We start from the raw sequence: 9,070 nt of genomic DNA on the forward strand, positions 1-9,070 counted from the left end.
GGAGGAGAGGTGGGATTTCATCCCTCTTCTCTGCTTGCCAAGCTGAGGAGGAGCACATTCCCCCTGCATTCCAGGCAGTTTGCTTCCCAGGCCTTCCTGAGGGCACCACGAGCACAAAAGGCTCTGGCTGAGTGTCGCAGTTAAGCTGTAATTACTCCCAGGGGACAATCCGTAAGGGTCTCATCTATCCTGGCCATCTGCCTCGGTCACAGCCAGCACTGCTCTGAGAGCAGAGGATTTCCAGCGCACAGACCCAGCCGTGCCAGGGCACCGTGGGCACCTCGGTGGCTCGTGGGGTTTGGAATGCCGGGTCGGACATCCCGGTGTTTGCCACGCGTTACGGCAGCCGCCCCTTCCCCGGCCCCGGCAGGTGTCTGTGCTTCTCACTGCTGGGGAGGCTGTTTCGGAGCAAAACTCTGCGAGCAGGAGGCTTCTGCCATCCTCGCAGGGCTGGCATTCCGCAGCTCGGGCACACGCCTGGCTGACACCTCCAGCCACAGCGCTCTCCTTGGCGCACTAAACCCCGCCGGCTAAACACCCTTGTTAGCGCTTGCTGCACGGAGCACTTGGGCAGCACAAGTTACTTTGGAAATTAATAACACGCTCGTTCAGCTTTGTCCTTTCTATTTGTTAACTAGTTCCTTCTGCAAATAATAAATATGGGGGGGGGGGGGGGGGGGGGGGAATGGGGGGGGAGCCCTCAACCCTATTCTCCAGAACACCACTGTGAGGAGACAGGATTAGAATGACATCAAGTGGCTTTCAGCGTGACTTTGTGCAGTGTCAGGGTAGACATTCACACTGCAACACAATTATTCAGTCAATCCCACTCCCTGTGAAGTCAATGGATACAGTGCCAGGGACTTCAAAGGAGGAAGGATCATGCCCTCCTGTGCATTTTAGGGCTTTAACAGAGGTTGCTAAAAGCAGTTTTTAAACGAAGTAATCCCATTTACTTTTCAGAGAAGCATGTGGAAACACTAGACTTGCTAGCTGCTAAGGGAATTCCAGTTTTTTCCACTTAATTGTGCTCCTAAGCAAAACTAAGAAAGAAAGCTAAGATTTTTTTTTTTTTTTTTAATCTTCTGCAAAATGAAAATTAAAAAAAAAAAAAAATCGCAAAGCTCAGTGTGGATCAATGAAATCCTTGTTTTCCAGTAACATCAAAACATACTTTTTTGGTTTGGGTATCTGCTTCATGAGAGATTATGCTTTGTCACAGAGCATGAAAAAAGAGAATTTTAGTGATATTTTAGTTAAATGGGACACCAGAACAGTCCAGTCTAACAAGGTCTATAAGGAATGTCTGGACCACATTGCAAACTTTTAATTCTGATGTGTTTTATTTGTAACCGAAATCCAGAATTAATTGATTTTTCATTCCATGATAGAGGAAAAAAAATATCTTTTGAATAATTGTAACCACCATCTACAAACTCACAACTTGCCTTAAGGGAATGCTTATAAATAATTAATAAATTACCAACAGATACTACAGGCTTGCTACAGACATGAATATTAGATATTATAAATGCTCATATGCACATAGGTGTTACAGAAATTGAGAGAAGCCCATTGACCTCCTGTCTTCTATAGTAATTGATTAACCATATAGCAACCCATCTGTTTATCCTGTACTGACCATGGGTCCAGCTCACTCTATTGATATAACCTACTCTTCACATAAAGAATGGTCATTTATGTGAGAATTACTTTGCACTCAGCATGACATTTCAGATGTGAAGGCCAACCTCCACAAAGGCTTTCATAGGATCACTGAAAGGTTTGGACTGGAAGGGACCTTAAAATTCATCTATTTCCAAACCCCTTGGCCGTGGGGGACATGCAGGGTGAAGTGCCCTGTGTGAGATGCCAAGTGCAGTACCAGGAGGTGTTTATGTCCCTGCTCACATCGGGCTGAGCATGGTGCTGGAGGAGATGACAAATGCAAAAGGCGTGGGAGCAGTGGAGAGATTTATGCACCACCAGGTCAGGAGGCTGGTAGTTCTCGCATTGTCCAACTTAATGTACTGTTTAAAGGCCACTGCTTGAGCTTCATCTGTGAGATGCAAAGCTCTGATGAGAACCTGGGACACAGTAATTTATGTACTTCCAATACAAAGAGCCAGCTCCTCTCAATCCTCCTTTCAGATACTTCTCTCACAAAAATGGAAACAAAAGATGATTGCAAAGCCTGGGAAGCTGTCAGGGCTCTGCTGTTCAGAACTGCCATTTCCTACCCAGCAAGAAAAAGAGAGCCAGAGGGGAGGGCGGCAGAGATAACACACAGCTCAATTTACTGCCCCAAAACAACCTCCTCGACTAAAGGCACAACTGTAATCATTGGTGTGAAAATACACTCCCTGGTAACATGTGAGTGTGATTTACAGCATGGTTTCATTCCCAGCAAAAGGGCTTTTGGCAGTCAGGAAAGCTGGGCAGATTGGCTCTGGGCTGCAGTGCGTGTGTGCAGGTTAGAGGGGCATCTCACAGGAAGAGGGATGCTTTCTCCTGACACTGCTCAGCCACAACATTTCAGTATAAATCCCATTAAATCACAAATACAATTATGATAATGGCAATGATGGACAGTGTGATGAAATAGTTTCAATTTTTGAGATGTCCCAATGCTTCTGATTTACAGAAATCTGAAGAAGTTTATTGTATTAGTTCTGTTTCTTCAGTTAAGCAAAATCAGCTGTAAATTATTCTTCCCTAAGAGAGGAAAATGGAAAGCATAGGTGGTGTATATTAGAGAAGCTCAGATTTTGCCAAAATCAGTTTAAATTAACACTTAAATTTACCACAATTATCTGCTAGCTGGTTTTAAAAGGGGCAGATATCAGTTTAAATTGATCTCTCATAGAGGCTCCCTTCAGTAATCACAGAACTAGTCAAATAGACTGCCATCTATTCTAACAATTGCTAATGTTATCATTACTTCCCAACAGAACAGGACATGCCAGGCTCAGAGTTCGATCTGCTGCTGAAGATGTGAGATGTCTAATGTCATCTTTCAAATTTAAATACCAAAGGCATAAAGGTTGGTGTCTTGAGAAGGGATTGCAACACATACAAAGTTTGAAAAAGAGTCCCTGGCCAGATCTAATATTAGCTTTCTGAACCCAGTCTCTGGCTGCTTTGACAATTTCTCTGGAATTCCTTTGTGATGATTTTCAGGTACACGTCTGCTGGCCTGTGATGCCCCTCCAGGCTCTGTGCATCCATTGCTGGCACTAGCATCAAACTAGCAGAGATGGGATAGATTGAGGTTCCCCTGCTAAAGAACTTTTAAGCCCTTCTCACCAACTGTCACCAAAGTTGCCGCTCCCCTTCCCTATGTGTCTGATAGGGACAGATGGGCCCTATCAGCCCCCACCAGTCCCATGGTCTAAGAGGCAAACCCCTGGCACTGTTCCTGTAAGCATTTGTTGATTCACCAGATTCAACTGGCCTTTTCAAACTCCTTCCCTTTGACTGGGAGGACCAATGAAAAAACTATCTGTGCTTCAGAGTCCTTTATGTCACAGTACCGTAAACTGTCAGAGCTCTTCATGACTTTTGATAGGCAGGTGTCTATGCTTTTGCAAAAGCAACATGGCTCAGGTCAGTAAAAATAAAGCTACTCTTAGCTTCATTTAACAGAGTGACGAAAAATTTGCACAGAATAAAACAGGAAGTAAAGGGCAAGGTGGAGCTCCATATCATAATTCTCAGTATCCATACATAAGTCTCCATACATTCCCCTACAAAGATCTGTTGTATCCAAATCAGCTCCTACTCTGGCTAGTTGTCTAACTCTTATTTTCCTGCAAAATCATTCTCTTTTTTTTTTTTTACAAAAGAAGAAACTAAGATTGAGAAAGACAAAGAAAGGGGAAAAGAGCCTTGCCCAAATTCCAAGGTAGCGCTTCAAAGAATAGATGGCATGCTTCCAGTCCTAGTGGACACAAACCTTATATAAATTATCCTCACAAGCTATTTCAGAATTTTAATGACTGGCTGCTAGTGTTATCTTTAGTATGGAAACTATTTTACTGGCACAGGTAAGTAACAGCAGAGGCCCTGAAGTGCAACATTAAAAGGCATCAAGCCAAATTCCCTAAGAGTGTGAAAAGGAGCAGATCCACAGCTCCATACCATACCGTACCATGCCATACCGTACCGTCCCATACCATCCCATCCCATCCCATACCATCCCATCCCATCCCATACCATACCATCCCATCCCATCCCATCCCATCCCATACCATACCATCCCATACCATCCCATACCATACCATACCATACCATACCATACCATACCATACCATACCATACCATACCATACCATACCATACCATACCATACCATACCATACCATACCATACCATACCATACCATACCATACCATACCATACCATTATTCTGGTCCAGTGTTCCCCATTCAGCTTGTAACCTTTCTTTAGCTGTTTCCTGCACAAGTACAGTCATGTGTCATTTACCCTGAAAGTACTTCTCTTCTATTGAGCCATTTATCATTTATCTTTCTTCATGAAAATATAAGGTGATTGGGTAATTCACAATTACTATTAGAAACAGGTAATCACACTGAATGAGCAAATTAATGGTTTATTTGATGTTAATAAATCATCTGCTACTTCCTCATATATGTCATGGGAGAAGCTTCAGAGATGCCTAGAGGGTCAAATTCCCTCATCAGTGGCAAAGATCACAAAGAAAACTACTTACATTTGAAGCTCGGGGATGTAGAGGAGGAAATGGTAAGGTTGGGTAACTATGCAGGGTCAGCTGTACTTAAAGTGTGGGAGAGCTCAGGCAGATGCATGCCATGTTTGTTCTTCAGGCAGCTGGCAGGTGAGGGAGGAGGAAGACACCTGTATGGCATGACTGGGCTCTAGGAAGATCCTGGTACTTTCCTGTATCATTGGGAAATACCACAAGAATCAAAGAGCCAAACACCAAAGTGAGCACATGCTGACTAGAGGTTAACTGTGGCCGTTGGAGATGAGTGGTTAAATGGAAATGCCTATTTCAAATTAATAAGGTATTTTTTAGCTTTTATAGTTTTTTAAAGAAAAGGTTGCAGAAAACTATGGAATTGCCTAAAAAAACCCCAAAAATCAAAACAGTGTTTTGTCTTCTAAATGAGATCATATAAAGCAGGCAGGAATAGACAGATTACTGCTCATGAACAAGAATCTTCACTGTAGATCTCAATGGACTCAAGAAAAAAGTGATGACAAGAGCCCACTGGCATATAAAATGTGTGCTATTCAAGACATGCAGATTGTTCTTCTTTTGCAGAACATTTAACTCTCCTAAGGAGCCTTCAAAGAAGAAAGCGGGGGGGGAAATGGACAAAAAACCCACTGCTGCCACGGCTCCTTAAAAAAAATCCCTTGCATGATGCCAGCGAACTATGGTGGGCATGGCAGCAGCTGGACACCATCTTAACCACGCTGATCTCCCATGCAGCCAGGAAAACCAAATCCTTCCAGTGCTGCTCACAGGAGGAGCAGGGCCTCTTCTTCCTGCTCACCAGCAAATTGATGCCTGCTGTTGGGAAGGCCATGGATGACTTACTAGACTATGAACTAGTCGTTTACTCAATCCTGCTGTGGTGTATAGGAGAGCAGTGCTCATGTGTTTATACAAATGAAAGATGCACTGCCTTGGATTGGTGCCGAAAATGAGGAAGATATTTCCAGTCAAACTTTTAGACCAGCTTTCTTTTAATGTTTTAGTTCTGTTTGATGACTTAGTCCAGCCTGCAATTTCATGTTCCTGGAGGTACTGTAAAAGTATAAAATAAAAAGACAGGCCCTATCTCAAGGAGTTTACAGTCTAAACACAAGTCAAAACGAGAACAGATGAACAGACTAAGTAGGGAGCACGGCTGAGATTAACCAGGGATAAGATACAATAGAGGAAGAAGTGGGGATAAAAGACTCAGCCCGATGAAACCCATGCATAAGTTGGAGGAAGATAAGAAGTTCCTCCAAAGGAGTGCTGAAGGAGATTAAAGAGGTAGGAGGAGAGGCAGGAAATGATAGCACCATGGAAGCCAAAGCAGAAGAAGTTTTCCAGAGGGGCAGCACTGACTGTCTTGACTGGGGCACATTTTTCAGTGAAAGTTCAGGAGTATCTTTTGCTGCAAGCCATCAACTGGAAAGGGATTGTTGGTTTTGGGGTTTGGTTTTATTTTACTTTAACAGGGATAGTGCTTGAGAGATTCCCTAGAGCATACTCTCGTTATAATCCTTTTGGGATTAAATAACTCCAGACACATTTCCCCAAGGGCTGGATCCCCTTTCAGTTTGGCAGGCTGGATAGGCAGCTGCAACCTCTCCCCACAGAGGGAGAGGATGTTAACTATCTCTCTGCCACAGATTCCCTGGCATGCCTGACTTCCCTTAGCCTGGGATCAACCTGAATTTTACTTCTAGGCCATCTTTGTCGTGCAGAACAGCAGAGGGGTGTGCCATCATCCTGTGAGAAGATGAGGATCCAGAGGACTCTGGCATATCCAAATAGGAAGCAGAGGAGCAAATGGTCAATGGAACCTGATTTTCAAATGACAAGCTGAATGATGCAACTATGGCTGCTCCACAGAGAGTAAGGAAGGGAAAAAGAGCAAGAAAAGTATGTGTGTAGATGAACATTTCCTTCTGCAATACATGTATATTCAGGACATTTAGACTGTACTAAACCTCTGGAAAAATAATGCCTGTTTTCCTGTGATGTGGAAGAAAACAGAGGAATTATCTCTCCTGCCCTCACAAGACAAAGCAATCATGAGAATTTAAAGCCCTACCATCTAATCAGATATGGAAGCTTATCAGAGTACCTCAAATTGCTAGTGTCCTGTTTGGGATGCTCTGCTTCATGGCACGAGTGCAGTCCATTCCCATGGATTTCACAATGTATCTCACAATGAGTCAGTCTGGAGGAAGTCCATTGAAAGCTGAACTTCCCCAGTTCAGAGATCATCAGATTTATTTCTCTGTTAAAAAAGAAAGCTTTTGCTTGCTTCAGTGAGGAGAAATCCAGTCTAACCTAAGTCAAAAATCTCCAGTGTATTATTTTAGTCTTTCTGTTAGCAGCTTTGTTTTACTTCTCCTTTCAAGAAGCTCCATTCTTACAATGCCCACTTACCCAGTTTCACTAGTAAGTGGGTAGCTAACAATGAGCCTGTCCAATACCTGCTAGGAGAAGAGAAACGTGACAAACCATCAGTAGTGATGCATTTCATTTTGCAGGAATGTGATGGCTAGTGGAGCAAGAAATCACCCTCCAAGACAGCAAGGGAGAATTGGAAAATGAGCCTTGTGCTCCCTCAACATGGTACCTTGAGGGGAGTAGCTGGGATAATAATTTACACAAGTCACTAAACTCCGTTAGTAGAAGAATAAGTAAGCATTGGTAGGATCTGACCAGACCCTGCTCTTTGTTGGCTTCATTCAGAGAGCTCTGTACTGGAAAATGGCAGAGCAGAAGGCATGTTTTTCTGGTTTGAACTGGAATGTCCCCACATGGGGACTCACATCTTTCTCCATGCTCAAGCCAAGCTCCCATGCAGTGCATGTGGGAACTCAGCACTCGCTGCTTCCCCTTTACTGCCAAGATGGGGGGAACCATCTGCAAATTTACAGAAAGCTTAAATTAAGGAAATGAATGTTTCAGCAATACTAGCCATGCTACTTGAGGTGTCACGTGCACATGGCCCAGCACGTCAGTCATTTGACTGTTCCCTCTATGGAATGAATGGAAAGTCAGCACGAGCCTCACACATCTGAAGCCATAAGGTTGTAGCTTCCTCCTGGTCCAGCTGACCAAAAAGGCTAGGATTCCTTTCCAGGGGGAGGTTTTCACCAGCCCAGCTGATTGTGTCTGATGTGCATTTTGGGAGTCAGCACACTGAGCCAAGAGTGGGAAAAGCTCTGCATGGGAGAAAGGACGGGCTGCCCAGAGTGGTGCAGATGGACAGTGCAGACTCTGTGGCACCTGAAGAGGACAGATGCCTGCAGCTCAAGACATCTGGTTTGATGTGTCACAATGTGAGTGCTCACAGTGCAGCCTTACTGCAACAGGGTATGCTCAGCCCTGCTCCATGTTACTGAATCCCTGCAAATAGCACAGTCTTGATGGAAATGGCAGATATATCTGTTTATCCTCTGTGGGCACAGAGTAAATCTAATTAAACCTGAAGGCTTCCAAAGTGCCATTAAGGCAAATTGGTGAAACTTATTAAATTACACTCCCCCCATTTTCCTGTGGTTTTGGCCTCCCCATCTGAGGGACAGGATTTCAGAGCACATAAACTGATGGAAAGTTCCTCAATCTCCAAGGAAAGATGGGAGAACGAGTGGTCTGTTCACATTTTCCCATAAGTATCACAGTAGCAGTCTGTGAGGAAAGAGTTTATTTTAGGAAGAGCTATTTTGAAAACTAAAGTGTCACATCCTGGCTGGCTCTTCTCATGGTGTTACTATAATCATCCAGTTATGACAAGCTTAATGCAGAAAAAGCAACCTTTTTTTTCTTTCTTTCTTTTTTTAGGGAAAAGAAACAATGTAGCTAGCATATTTTTGGACAAAGGCTGTCATTTTATTTCTTTTTTGGTACTCTTTTTACTTTTCCCTGTCATTTAAACCTATTTATAAAGCACCAGACACTAGATCTAGGAACTGTCTGTCCCTTTTGATGCAGAAGTCCATGCTGGCAGCTCTGCCTAGCCCTGCACACTTGAGAGGATTTTCTGAGTCTAACACAGCAAGCACTTTTCCGGCTGGCACGTGCTCTCCTGAATTCCCCTGCTTTCACCCAGCTGTGGCTGGGGGTAGGAAACCACAGCTGATGAGAGCTCAACATCTCCACTGTGCAAGTTAGCGCTTTTCAATGCTGAATGGATGCATCCTAAGATCAAAATCTCCCCACAGGGACCTGTCTCCCTCCCCAGGGCAGTGCGGTTAGGTGGGCAGATGTCTTGCTTGGAGTCTGAGCTGGAGGAGCTGAGTCTCAGCTTGGCAGACGTTGGAGCTGGGATGTGACCAGGCTGGCCCTGCCA

Source organism: Catharus ustulatus, chromosome 1 (assembly GCF_009819885.2).
Source record: "Catharus ustulatus isolate bCatUst1 chromosome 1, bCatUst1.pri.v2, whole genome shotgun sequence".
Classification (NCBI taxonomy): domain Eukaryota; kingdom Metazoa; phylum Chordata; class Aves; order Passeriformes; family Turdidae; genus Catharus; species Catharus ustulatus.